At 42.2% G+C, this 13839-nt stretch overlaps 1 pseudogene; it reads left to right on the forward strand.

Annotated features, from left to right (window-relative positions):
• The first annotated feature begins 1769 nt into the window (after positions 1-1769).
• Positions 1770-2635, forward strand: LOC150010970 (leucine zipper transcription factor-like protein 1 pseudogene; annotated as a pseudogene).
• The last annotated feature ends 11204 nt before the right edge of the window (positions 2636-13839 follow it).

Below are 13839 nucleotides of genomic sequence, written 5' to 3' on the forward strand. Positions count from 1 at the left end.
TTCTTTTTAACCTTATACATCCCAGACTTGGAGCTGAAGACGCTGGCAACCCCAATGAAAGCAGACAAAAAAAAAAGAAAAGAAAGCAACAAAAGGCTGCTTTCTCTAGCAAACATGTTTTAGATAATAAGTGCCCTACTGCATCCAAACAACACAGAAAAAAAAAGGGATCCCACTCCCATCCGTGCTGGCAAAGCTGAGTGGGGAGCCTAATCTACGAGAGCCCCAGGTATTCCAACACCTGTGCCAGGGTGGTAAGGCCCATTAGAGAGCTGGAACTTTTATAACTCAGCTGATAATGAACTCCCTTACTCCTGTGGTATAAGAGGGGACCCCAAGAGGGTCTGGAATTTCACTTCCACCCAGCAGTAATGAGGCAACCCTTCCCTTCCCTGCTGGGGTGGTGTTGGACAAGACCCAGTGGAGAGGCAGGACTGTCACCATCACCCAGCAATCATGAGGCCACCACCCAACCACTGCAGTGTCAGTAGAGACCATGTGGGAAACTTGAATTCCCACCCTTCCCAGCAGTAATAAGGAGCACTTGTACCCTTGAGTGCTAATGGGGACTAAGAAGGGGAACCTAGACTTCTACTTCCACCTTCCCCTTCTGGAGTGGTGTCAAAATAAGGCCAATTAAAACAGAAGTTTTAAATAAGATCCAAAGTCCAATAATGATGTCCAGTTTCAGTTGAAAATCAGTCAACTTGCCAAGAATTGTGAGAGCGCAGGTGAATGGAGAAAGACTATCAATAGTTGCCAACACCAAGATGACAGAAGTTGAAAGTGGTAATGATAAAAAATGTTTCAATGAGCAATTACAAATAAGCTTGAAACAAATGAGAAAATAGAAAGCCTCAGCAAATAAAGAGATAGGTAGAGAAGACCCAAACGGAAATTTTAAAACAGAAAAGTGCAATAACTGAAATCAGTGGGTGGGCTCAGCAGCTGAATGGAAGCGACAGAGGGGAAAAAAACTCTGAATTGGAAGACAGAACAACAGAAATTAACCAATTTGAACAAGAGAGAAAGAACAGACTGAAAAAACAAGCCTCAGGAACCTATGGGACTGTAACAAAAGATCTAACTTTTGTGTCATCAGACTTACAGAAGGAAAGGACAAAGCATCAGACTGAAAAAGGTAATCGCAGTAATGGCTGAGTAGTTCTCAAATTTGGCAAGAAATATAAACCTATAGATTCAAGAAACTGAGTAAACCCTAAACAAGATAAACCCAGAGAAATTAATGCCAAGACATGTAGCAATTAAACTTTTGAAAACTGAAGACAAAGTAAAAAAATCAACCAGAGAGAATGACACCTTACTTACTGAAAAACAATAGTTGGAATGACAGCTGACTTCTCATTAGAAACCATGGAGGCCAGAAATAAATGGAAAAGTTTTATTTTGTTTCGTTTTTTGGTCAGTGCAGAAAAAAAATAAAAACTGTCAACCCAGAATTCTAATCAATGGATTATGGCACGATCATGCAACAGATACAGGGGGAAAAAAGCATTTGACAAAATAGATCCCTTCATTATAAAAACTCTCAGGAAAGTAGGAATAGAGGAGAAATTCCTGACCCGGGTAAAAATCTACCGGCATCCGCTGCGATCCAACCTGCATCCGCTGCGATCCAACCTGCATCCGCTGCGATCCAACCTGCATCCGCTGCGATCCAGCCTCCCTCGGCAACCCCGGATTGAGCGGGGCTCCGCCTGGCTGCTACCTCTCCCGGAGGCTGCAGACTCCCGCCCGCCGCTGTGGCAGAGTTGGGCCTAAATGAGCACCATCAAAATGAAGTTATTATATGCGTTTTGCTCATTCAAGAAGAGGTTTGAGACTCCAAACTGTAGACTCCTGCCTCCAAGACCTCAAGGAGAGCAGACTGATGGCGGCGACCTTCACCGCAGACAAGTCTCGGGAATTCTGAGCGGGCTCCAGGCTGTGGTCCACAGCGAGGTGGAGTCTGAGCTCATCAACACAGCTCACACCGATGCGTTACTTCTGCGGCAGCTTTTCACGCAAACTGGGAAGTGGTAACTCAAGCTCCAAACAGGTATCTCTGAACTTGAGAATTATTAGAACAAGTTGCAGAATTTGAAAAAGCGGAATTTACATTTTCCAATAAAAAGCCCATCATGGATATCATAAAGCCCAAACTTGCTCCACTTAACGAAGGTGGGACAGCAGAATTCCTAAACAAGGAAATTTTAAGACTTCAAGAAGACAATGAAAAATTGAAATCAAGGCTGAAGACCCTTGAAATACAGGCTACGGCTACACTGGAGGAGAAGTCAAAGCTAGCGAGCGCACCCATGGTTTACAGCTCGAGCAAGGCAGCCGGAGGGGTTTTATCAAGGCCCAAGACTTGAGTGCCTTGGAAAACACAGTTGCCGCTTTAAAGAGCGAGTTCCAGAAGACACTTAACAACAAGACAAAAAAAAAACCCCAGAAATCCCTGGAAGAGAGTCTAGCAACAGTGAAGCACGACCTGCTGAGGGTTCAGGAGCCTCTGAGCATGGCTGAAAAGGAATTAGAAAAGAAATTCCAACAAACAGCAGCTTATCGGAACGTGAAAAAGATTCTAACCAGGAAGAAGGAGCAAATCAAAGGCCTGAAGACTAAAAACTGAAGATCTCCTTTGAAGCTGCCATACGTAAGTGTACACACTATTCTTTACCTCAAGCATGTATTCTGGAGCAGTTTGTTACATTACATCTCTCTATTTTTCTAATATTTAGACTTTGCTTCTACTGTTTTAAACTGAAGTGCCTATTTTCAGTTGTTTAATTGAGAAGAGAGAGAACCTACTGATCTGGTCGGTTGTCCCAAACCCCTCTTTGCCGAGTGCTCCAGAGTCTTAGTTCAAGTGCATTGAGAATTCTTTATAGCAGAGAAGAGATTTTGAGTGAGAAGAAGAGCCTTATCCTTTTGCATTAGTATAAAGAGTATACCTCTTTAATAAATATTAAAGCTAGCAGCATCTATATTTGTGCATTCCCTAGGGTAAATATAAATGTAGCATTATGAAGGATAGTTATTACAAATAAACCTTGCTTTATAAAATGAAGGGGAAAAAAAAAGAGAGACAGAGAATCTACCAAAAAAACCTGCAGCTAACATTATACTTAATGGTGAAATACTGAATGCTTTCCTCCTAAAATTGGGAACAAGGCAAGGATGACCTCTCTTAGCACTCCTATTTATTGTAGCACTGGAACTTCTAGCCAGTGCAATAAGAAAATAAAAGGTCTCGGGAATATTAAAACAACTTTTAGAACTAATATGTAAGGTCAGCATGCTCACAGGATACAAGATAAAACACAAAAACTGTATTTGTATAGACTAGCTATGAACATGTTGACATAGAAATTAAAAATAATATGCCACTTATTTAAGAGTATTTATCTTTTTTTGAAATTGATTTTAGAGAGAGGGAGGAAGCGGGGGAGAGAGAGAGACAGAAACAGAAACAGAGAAAGAGAGAAACATTGATGTGTTGTTCCACTTATTTATGCGTTCATTGGTTGATTCTTGTATGGGTCCTAACTGGGGATGGAACCTGCAACCCTGATGTATCAGGAGGGCGCTCTAGAACCAACTGAGTACCCAGCCAGGGCCATGTGCCATTTATAATCATCAAAAAATTAAATAGGTATAAACCTAACAGACCATGGAGGCCAGAAATAAATGGGAAAAAAATTTCTTTGGTAGTATGCTTAAAACTACACGAGAAAAATTTAAAAAATTTTCATAAACAGACATACTACGTTCATGAGTTAAAAGATTCATTGTAGTAAAGATGTCAATTTTTACCAAATTAATATATAGTTTAACACAATTCCTCTCAAAATCCCAGAAAGTTTTTTTTGTAGTTACAGATAAAATTATTTTAAAATTTGCCCTGGCTCAGTTGGTTGGCCATTGTCCCACAAAGCAAAAGTTGCTTAATGATTCCCGGTCAGGGCACATGCCTGGGTTGCGGGCCAGGTGCCCGGTCAGGGTACGTAAGAGGGGCAACCGATCAATGTTTCTTATGTTGATGTTTGTCTCCTACTCTTCCTCCTTCCCTCCCCCTCTCTCTTAAAAAATTATTTTAAAGTTTATATGGATAGACAAAAGGACTACAATATCTAAAATAATTTTGAAAATGAAGCATCGTTTTGAAAAGGAGTCACTTTACCTGCTTTCAAGACTTATTATGCATGCCCTGGCTGGTGTGGTTCAGTGGGTTGAGCACCAGCCTGTGAACCGGAAGGTCACCAGTTTGATTCCCAGTCAGGGCACATGCCTGGGTTGCAGGCCCTGTCCCCATTGGGGGCATGCGAGAGGTAACTGATTGATGATTCTCTCCCTCCCTTCCTATCTCTCTAGAAATAAATTAATTAAATCTTAAAAAAAAAATGACATTATGCAGCTACAGTAATCAAGACTGTATGTTTTTGGTAGAGGAATAGACATATAGATCAATGGAGCAGAACAGAAAACCCAGGAAAAGACTGACCCAAATATGCCCAATTAAGTTTTAACAAATATGCAAAAGCAATTCAGTGGAGGAAAGGTAGCATTTTCAATAAATGGTGCTGGAGCAATTGGACAAAACAAACAAAGCCCTTGACCTATTCTCACACCTTATACAGAAATTAGCTCTTCATGTATCGTGAACTTAAATGTAAAACATAACACTATAAAGCTCTTGAAACAAAACATAGGAGTAAATTTACAGGATTTAGGGCCAGAGTTCTTAGACTTGACCTCAAAAAACATGATCCATAAGAGGTGCAATTGATGAACTGGACTTTATCAAAATTAAAGTTTTTTGCTCTGTAAAAGCCGTTGTTAGTAGAATGAAAAGACAAGCCACAGAGTGGGAGAAAGTATATGCAAACCACACTCTGACAAAGCACTGATATGCAGGATGTAGAAACAACTCTTAAAAGTCAACTGTCCAAAACCGAATGATCCAATTAGGAAATGGGCAAAAGACAAAGAGCTATTTCATCAGAGAAGATATACAAATGGAAAATAAGCAGAGGAAGAGATGTTCAACATAATTAGCCATTAGAGAAATGCAAATTAAAGCCACAATTAGCTATGACTACACACCTATTAGAATGGCTAAAACACAAAAAGTGTGACAACACCGATGTTGGTGAGAATGCAGAGAAACTGGATCCCTGACATTGCAGGTGGAATGCAAAATGGTACAGCCACCCTGGAAAACAATTTGGCTGTATCTTTAGAAGGTAAACCCACAACGCAGCAATTACAGTTGGGTATCTAAAAGAAATAAAGACTTCTGTTCACATAAAAATCCATACACAAATTGTAGCAGGTTTATCTATAATAGCCCCAAACTAGAAACATCCAGATGTCCTCCAATGGGTGAATGGTTAAATTGTAGTTACATCCATACCACTTGGCTATAAAAAAGAATGAACTATTGTTACATGCAACTGAGGACTCTCGAGAGAAGTATGCTGAGTGAAAAAAGGCAATCCCACAAGGTTACATGCTGTATGAGTCTATTTATGTACCATTCTTGAAATGAGGAATTTATAGAAATGGAGAACAAATCAGTGCTTGCCAGGAATAGGACATGGATGTGGGAGGGATGTCCATGTGCTCTGAAAGGGCAACCTGAGGGATCACTGTGGCGATGGCAAGGTTGTGTCTTGCCCATCTCTCTGTCACTATCCTGGTTGTGATGTTGCACTATAGTTTTGTGAGATGTTAGCATTCGAAAAAATTGAGTATGGTGTAGAGACGATCTCATATGATTTTTTACAATTGCATGTAGGATCTTCAATGATCTCAAAATAATAACTTAAAAGAAAATGCTCGGCACCATTTTAAGCTACAGAGGTCCTGAGTGAGGTGTTATCTCTGCCTTAGAGGAGCTCCCAATCCATTTCATGAGGAGATGGCCACATAGACACAAACTCGTACAATAGACACAGTGTTCCCAGTTTTGGACTTCCCAGCATTCCTTGACCTTGTTTTGGTACAAAACTTCCTCCTGTTCCCATGTTTCCTCCCTCAGCCCCCACTGGGTGTGATCACGACCTGCTGCATCATTTGCAGCACCCTGTGCACAGTGAAAATGCAAGGGTCCTTGTTTAAAAAGTATTAAGAATTTCAAGACAGCAAAAGCAGAGCATTAACCCATGGACAGGCTCTTCTGAGCCCAGAGCCCTGTGTGACTGCACAGGTCACACTCTTGGGATGCTGGCCCTACTTGTGACACCTCCCTTGGCAAGAGATGCTACCAAATTACCCAGGGGTGGTCATTCATATTACCTCACTGCCCTTGGTTACTTCTCCCGGAATCCTTCCAGGGAAGTCGTATATAATGAAGCAAGGAGAGAGAGAACTATTTTCCTCTGGGATGAGTTGTTTACTGAACAGATATTTGTTGGGTACACACATGTATGTGTCAGTCCCCATGCTTCATGTAGGAGTTACAATGCTGAGCAAGACGTGTATAGACAGTCCTAGCCCTCATGTAGACCATGCCCTACAGATAACGGCGGACAACAGTAATGACTACAAATTGGGTTAAGTGCAAAATCGAAGAGGGTGAAGATGCTGTCTGTCAGCAAAAATAACTGGGTGGCCAGATACGTGATTCTTGTTTCATAGGTGAGAAGTGTGAAGGTAAGAGGTTTAAATTACCGTAAGGTCAGAGGTCTGGTAAATGGCCAAGGGGGGGTTCTGACGCAGGTGGGTGTGCCACCAGCTGCACCACGCCGGCTGGGACCACTGAAGCTGAGTGCGCCCTCGCAGAGGGATGGGGAGCAGCGCGGTGCAGCAGGGGCTCGGTTCAAGTCTTGCACAAGTTACTTCTCTCATTTATAAAATGAAGACTGACAAGGATTGTTGCTGCAGAGATGAAATGAGATAATGCACACAGACTGTTTAGTAAGAGCTCAGTGAGCGTTAGGTTTACAAATCACAGTTTCAAGCAAGGAGCTGAATTCCATTCAGCTCTTCCACTTACTATACGCCGTTGTGTGAGTCACGTCCTCGGGAGGCCTATTTTGCTCGTCTGTAAAATACCGCACGGGCTCCTCTAAGCATAAATCAGATGATAATGTGAGGGAAAGTGCCATCCAAGTGCGGCAGTTTTATTATAAAACTGGGTGTTTTCTCTGGCCAGTGCTCCCTGCTCCCTTCGCAAAGGCAGCCCATCCTTCCTCCTTGGCGCCATCCCTGGAGCTGACTCTGTTATGACATGATCCTGCTTTGTAATCTTTTGCAAGCCAGTGTCTCTTAGCAGACTGGGAGCTCTTTGGGGCAGGGACTGTGTGTGTTCCCTGGTCACCTTTGTGCCCTGGGCACCTGGCTGCCCCAGCTCAGTAAAAGCTCAGGGACTGACGAGGAGTGTGGGCCCCGCCCGGCTGTTCGCGCTGCAGGACCCTGGGCTCTGGGCGCCGCTCAGAGCTTCGCGTGGCTGCCCAGTAGGTCCTGAGCTGCCCTCACGTTCCCCCCACAGCGAGATCCCCCAGGCCCCTCACCTGTGCCTTTCCCTCCCCCAAGCGCCAAGGGCCCTTCGTTTGCTTCTGGAACGTGTTTCCTGAGCCCACGCAGCCCGGCTGGCTCACTTCTACTACCTCTGTAACTTTCTAAATAAACGTTCTCTTATAATTTGAGAAAAATAAACACAAAAAAAGAGGTCTGTACGGTTCTATATTGGTGCTTCCTAGGTTCTTTCTCACTGAGCTATTTGGGATATCATTTGGGTATTAACCATTGCATTCTGTAGCTATGTTGTGCTTGTATGTGTCACTGCGAGATTCTCCAGGCTAAGACTGTTGTGGAAGGAAATGGATACCTTGTTTTGGAAAGCGAGGGAGGACACTCAGGCCTGTGAGTGTGAAGGGGAGAGGGTTAGCATTTTCTTTGAAAACGGAGGGGAACATATTTAGCTAAGTTTGAGGAGGTCAAGTACTGAAACCGTAAAGTGTGGACTTGGTTTGGAATGGGCGCTGGGAATCAGCATGCTGGTGAGAAGGCACCCTGATCTTCGACGTAGGAGGCCTCCTTGTAAGCCCCAGCGCACTAACTAGCTGTGTCATCCAAGGCAAGTCACTCCGTCTTTTAGACTCCTCTGTCAGGGAGTTGGACCAGGTCCCCAACGTCCCTTTTACCTCTGAAATCCTAAGTCTGGGGGAGTGCTAGCTTTCACCCCCCAGGGCTTGTTCTGCCTAATGGAGCAGCGCGGAATAAGATGTTTTACGACAGCTTTTCGAATATGGAGGTAGCCGTCATGCTTCGCCCACCTTTCTCTTTCCCACCCAGAATAACCTCTGCTCTTCCAACCACATTTTATGACACAATTTCCTGGTAGCTCTCCCGGGTCTATCTTTTTAAAAATAAGTACCCCCAAATACACGACACTTCAGACATAGTCTGATGATTGCAGGGACCATGAGATTCCAAACTCCTGTTATTTGATGATGCTGATTTTTAGCTTTTTTTTTTTTAATTTGTTTTGTTTTGTTTTTATTTTTAGAGAGAGGGGAAAGGAGAGAGGGAGAGAAACATCACTGTGTGGTTGCCTCTCACGCACCCCCAACTGGGGACCTGACGTGCAACCTAGTCATGTGCTCTGACTGGGAATCAAAACCAGTGACACTTGGCTTGCAGGCTGATGCTCAATCCACTGAGCTGCTGATTTAGCTTTTTATTAGTTCTTATTTTAAATACTTAATACTGTCAACCTCAATCTGCTTTTAACCCTCTTTTTCCCCCAGCCCACATGCTAATATAAATTTTTTTAGTGGTAAAATATACATAAAATTGATCACTTTCATCATTTTTAGCCTCTAGGTCAGTGGTAGTACACCCATCACAACCATCCGTCTGCAGAACTTTATCATCTTCCCAAACTAGAACTCTGTCCCCCATTAGACACTAACTCCCCATCCCCCTCCGCTCAGCCCCAGGGACCACCATTCCACTTTCTGTCTCTATGGTTTTGACTACTCTTAAGCACCTCGTAAAAGTAGAATCATATTGATATGTTCTTTCTGTTTCTGGCTTATTTCACTTAGCATAATGCCTTAAAGGTTCATCCATGTTGTAGTATATATCAGAATTTCATTTCTTTTTAAAGTTGAATAATATTCCATTGTATGGATATATACTTTTGGCTTATCCATTCATCTGCTGATGGACGTCTGGATTGTTTCCATCTTTCAGCTATTGTGTATATTGCTGCTTTCAATTCTCTATGCTTAGAGGTAGAATTGCTGGATCAAACGGTAATTAATTTTTCGAGGAGCCACCATACTCTTTTAAACATTTTTGTCAGGGTAGACTCTTCCAGACTTCTGCAGGTGGACTCTGCACCTGACGTAACTACTTTATGCAATGTCAAGTTCCATGTATTATATATAGCGGTCCCTCTGGTAAAGAATCGTTTACATATACTGTATAGTTCACTTCCCAGATTAAAATCAGTGCAGGGACTGGCTACAGTGTATTACAGATTTTAATCTATGTAACATGCAGAGAAGTATAACCAAACATTAAAAAAATATATTTATTTACTTATTTTTAGAGAGAGGGGAAGGGAGGGAAAAAGAGAGGGAGAGAAACATCAATGTGTGGTTGCCTCTTGCACACCCCCAACTGGGGACCTGGCCCACAACCCAGGCCTGTGCCCTGACTGGGAACCAAACCAGCAACCCTTTGGTTCATAGGCCAATGCTCAATCCACTGAGCCACACCCACTAGGGCCAAATATTTTTTGACATACATTGTAGGCTTCCCAATCTCAACTTCCCTAGGAAAAAAAAGATAGCATTTAGTGGCAACTATCCAGAACCACTGGGCTTTAAAAACTGGTAGAAATCTGGATTAGTATTTACATAGTGCCACGAATTTTTATGTCCAAGGTGAGCTCTAGTCAGCATAATTCTAGATTTTATGATCTTTAATACCCTAAGTGATATGCCTTGAATTCGGTATGCTGAGAGACACTGATCCCCTCTGTCCTCAGGATGGCCAGATGGATGGCCACGTAAAGCCCTGGCCGTGGGGCTTGGTTTGCTGGAGTATCATCCCATGCATCGAAAGGTTGTGGGTTTGATTCCTGGTCAGGGCACCTACCTAGGTTGTGGGTCTGATCCCCAGTCAGGGCACGTACAGGAGGCAACCAATCAATGTTTCTCTTTCCCTAAAAATATCAATAAACATATCTTCAGGTGAGGATTAAAAAAATACATGTACATTCTTCAAATTATAGCTTCATTATCTTGAAATATTTTAATTTGATTGGGAATCACATTATAAGAAATTTCATATTATATTTTGTCAGTGAAAGTATTAGATGCCTTAAATTTAATATCAATGGTAAATTATTAAGATTTAATTCAGATACCATAAAATTTCCTTTAATAGTATACAATTCAATGGTTTTTTAGTATATCCAGGGTTGTGAAGCTACCACCAATTCCAGACCACTTTCATCACCTAAAAAAGAAACTTTGTATCTATTAGCATTGACTCTCCATTTCCCCCTATCCTGAGCTCCCGGTAACCACTAATCTGTCTGTCTCCACAGGTTTACCAATTCTGGGTATTTTATATAAGTGGAAATCATACAAAAAAAAAAAAAAAAGGAATCATATAATATGTGCCTCTTGTGTCTGTTTCCTTTCACTAGACATAATATTTTTAAGATTCATCTATGTTGTAGCATGTGTATTCCATTCCTTTTTATGGCTGAATAATATTTCATTGTATGGATAGACCACTTGTTTACCCATTCATGAGTTTAATCATAAATTTCTGTTTCTCTAAAAGATTTCATCTATTTGTTTTTAGAGAGACGGGAAGAGAGGGAGAAAGAGGCAGAGAAATACTGACGTGCAAGAACCGGTTACCTCTTGCATTCCCCCAACCAGGGACCTGACCCACAACCCAGATATGTTCCCTGACTGGGGAATCCATGACCTTTCAGTTCACGGCCGGTACTCAATGCACTGAGCCACACCAGCCAAGGCAAATTTTTGAATGATAATAAAAATTTTAAGTTATTTTTTAGCAGCTACTTGTGCTAACAAGTTTATTGTAGGTGGTTTTTATGAAGAATTTTAAGTCATTTTTACTAAAAAAGTCTGGATCAGGAATTGCGTGTAGGCATTTTAGCTCGTTATCAAAAAAGTCATGTTCCCCAAAGTAAGCTACGTCATTTATCAACATTTTAAATATTATTTTTTGGAAGGGTTTCACAAATTAAGCTTTTTCTGTAAAACATTGTACACTTTTAGTTTTCTTATATGTACAATGAATTTTTAATCTAAATCACACATACATATTCCTAAATCCCCTCAAGTTTATTCCATTTGCTGTACAAAAAATATCCTTTTATGTGCCAGGAGTGAAAAACGTTGGAAAGCACACCTCATGGAATGCCTCAGATATTAAACAGGATTCCTAATGGGGAGGCGGCTACACAGGAGTCCTAATCGGGCTCACTGAGGAAGTTCACATGTTTACTTATTTCATCTGTGATGTCATGAGTGGAGGCCAGCAACACAGCAGCCTACAGACTAGTCAGGCCCCAGGATCTCTTCAATGGTTCCAGAGAGTTCTCTAGCTAAAGGTCGGTGCCACATCTGTCCGGTAATGTTCACGATCTCATCAAAGTACTATTGCCACCGTGCTTAATGCTTTTTTGCTTCTTTCTGTCTCGTGGTGGTTCTTTTGAGGGCTTTGATGATCAGGGCAGAGGCAGGAGGCGCTACCTCCATCTGGGCTTGTCTGTTCTGAATGGTCAGTTTCACTGTAATCCTCAGACCCTGCTTCCACTCACCAGTTGCTTGCTGATGTCATCACCAACCTTTTTTGGAGGCAGGCCCGGGGGACCGATGTTGGGGGCCAGGGGAGATGTGGCACTGACTTCTGCACCGGTGCATCTCAGGGATACGATTTGGTCTCCTTGGTGTCGAACTTCACAGCACGGCAGCAGCGCGGCTGGTGTCGGGTGAACCCTGATTTGGGACAAAGAAAGTTGCACCTTTGCCTCTTTCGAGCCAAAAGCCGAAACCAGAAGTTCACATATTTACAATTTTGCAAAGTGACCCTACTTCCCCACCAAATTCAACCTTTATAAAATGCTGATGGCTAGTTTAGTCTCAAGTGCTACAGGAGCCGCCTGAGGACTCATGGGTTAGTTTCATGAAGAATAAAAATTTCTACCCCCGGCCTTCTTGAGGTGTAATTGACAAAACTTTAAGATATTGTGAAAAGATGCCCCCCATCTAGTTAACACCTCAATCAACTCACATATTTACCTTTTTAAAATGAGAACATTTTAAGTTCTACTCCCATATTAACAGATTTCAATTATACGATACAGTGCTATCAACTGCGGTCATCACAGTACACATGAGATCCCTGAGTCAATCCTTTAATGGGCTGGATCTAATCCACTGGTTTTCCCCCTTCTAAGACTAGTAAGATCACCTCAAGTTTGCCATCTTGATTTGTGACAGCAATTAATGGACACTCTGTAAAATAAAAATGTTTTGTCCGGTGGCTCCGTTGGTTGGCTGAAGCACTGTCCTGCACATACAGTGAAAGGTGTGGTTTGATTCTCAGTCCGGGCACACACCTAGGTTGCAGGTTTGACCCTGGCTCAGGGTGCATACGGGAGGCAACCAACCTGTTTCTCTCTCTCTCTCACTAAAAGCAATAAATATATCCTCAGGTGAAGATTAAAAAAATAATTGTAAATCAAAATGTTCTCAAAGTTAAAGCTGTAGACTTCAGATTTGAAAATAACACACATACTACACTTTTATTGTTTTATAATTTATTTTTAAAATGACAGTAACAAATGCTTTTCCCTTGTTGAGGAATGACATAACTATATTAAGTGGAAAGAGCCTTAAAAGTAACAGCGTTTTATCCAAATCAACTTTATATAATTGCACAAAAGTCATACAAAGCATTAAGAAATGCTAAGTAAGACTACAGTTCTCTCAGATCCTCAAGAGCACACCCTAAGAGGCCTTGATTTCGTGGGGGCCCCTGATCCGAATAACACTGATGCTCACCCCAAACTCCCCAGTGACAGAGGCAGAGGTCAAAGAGCGGCCAGGAGGACCCACCTGCTTTGTGACAATGGAATTCTGCTGACATCAGGGTTTCGTGATGCATTCACCTTGTCATCCTACGAGGAGCATTAAAACCCACATAGAACTTGAAGTCACCATCAGAAGTAGCTTTCTAACTTGGACATTGGGACTATGGGAAGAGCAGTTTTTACGCCACAGTCCCAGTTTCCTGCTTATGGGGGGTGGGGGGAACAGCAATTCCTGAAATAAACACATAGAAGTATGTGGCAGAGGCTATCTAGATATGCTTCCTTCATTTAGATGGTATTGTTAATGATTCAAGTTCACTCATTCCATTCAGGGAAGGATTTTTTAAAACTATGGTTTTCGTTATAGGAGAGCCTGGTATATATATGAAGTATTTATTACACTGAGACATGGAGGGAAATGAGGGGCATGGCTGTGGTGCGGCCCAGCATGGATGAGATTCCTGCACTGCCACGATTATCTGCTCACAAATCCGCGATGTATCAGCCCCTGCACAACACTCTGATGGTCACAACGTCATCTCGCAACGATTCTGACAGTCTGATTCCAGTGTTTACCTGCAATGATTAATCTGGGACTCCAAGGACAATATACCTGGATCAAGCACTAAAAACCACCAGAAGACTCCACAATAGCCTTTCTAACTACTACCTGCAACGCCTGTACAACCTGGCTGGCATCCACCTGGAAGGAGTCTATTTCACTTCCACGTGTGCCA

The sequence above is a fragment of the Furipterus horrens genome, unplaced genomic scaffold (assembly GCF_987537825.1).
Source record: "Furipterus horrens unplaced genomic scaffold, mFurHor1.1.pri manual_scaffold_4, whole genome shotgun sequence".
NCBI lineage: Eukaryota > Metazoa > Chordata > Mammalia > Chiroptera > Furipteridae > Furipterus > Furipterus horrens.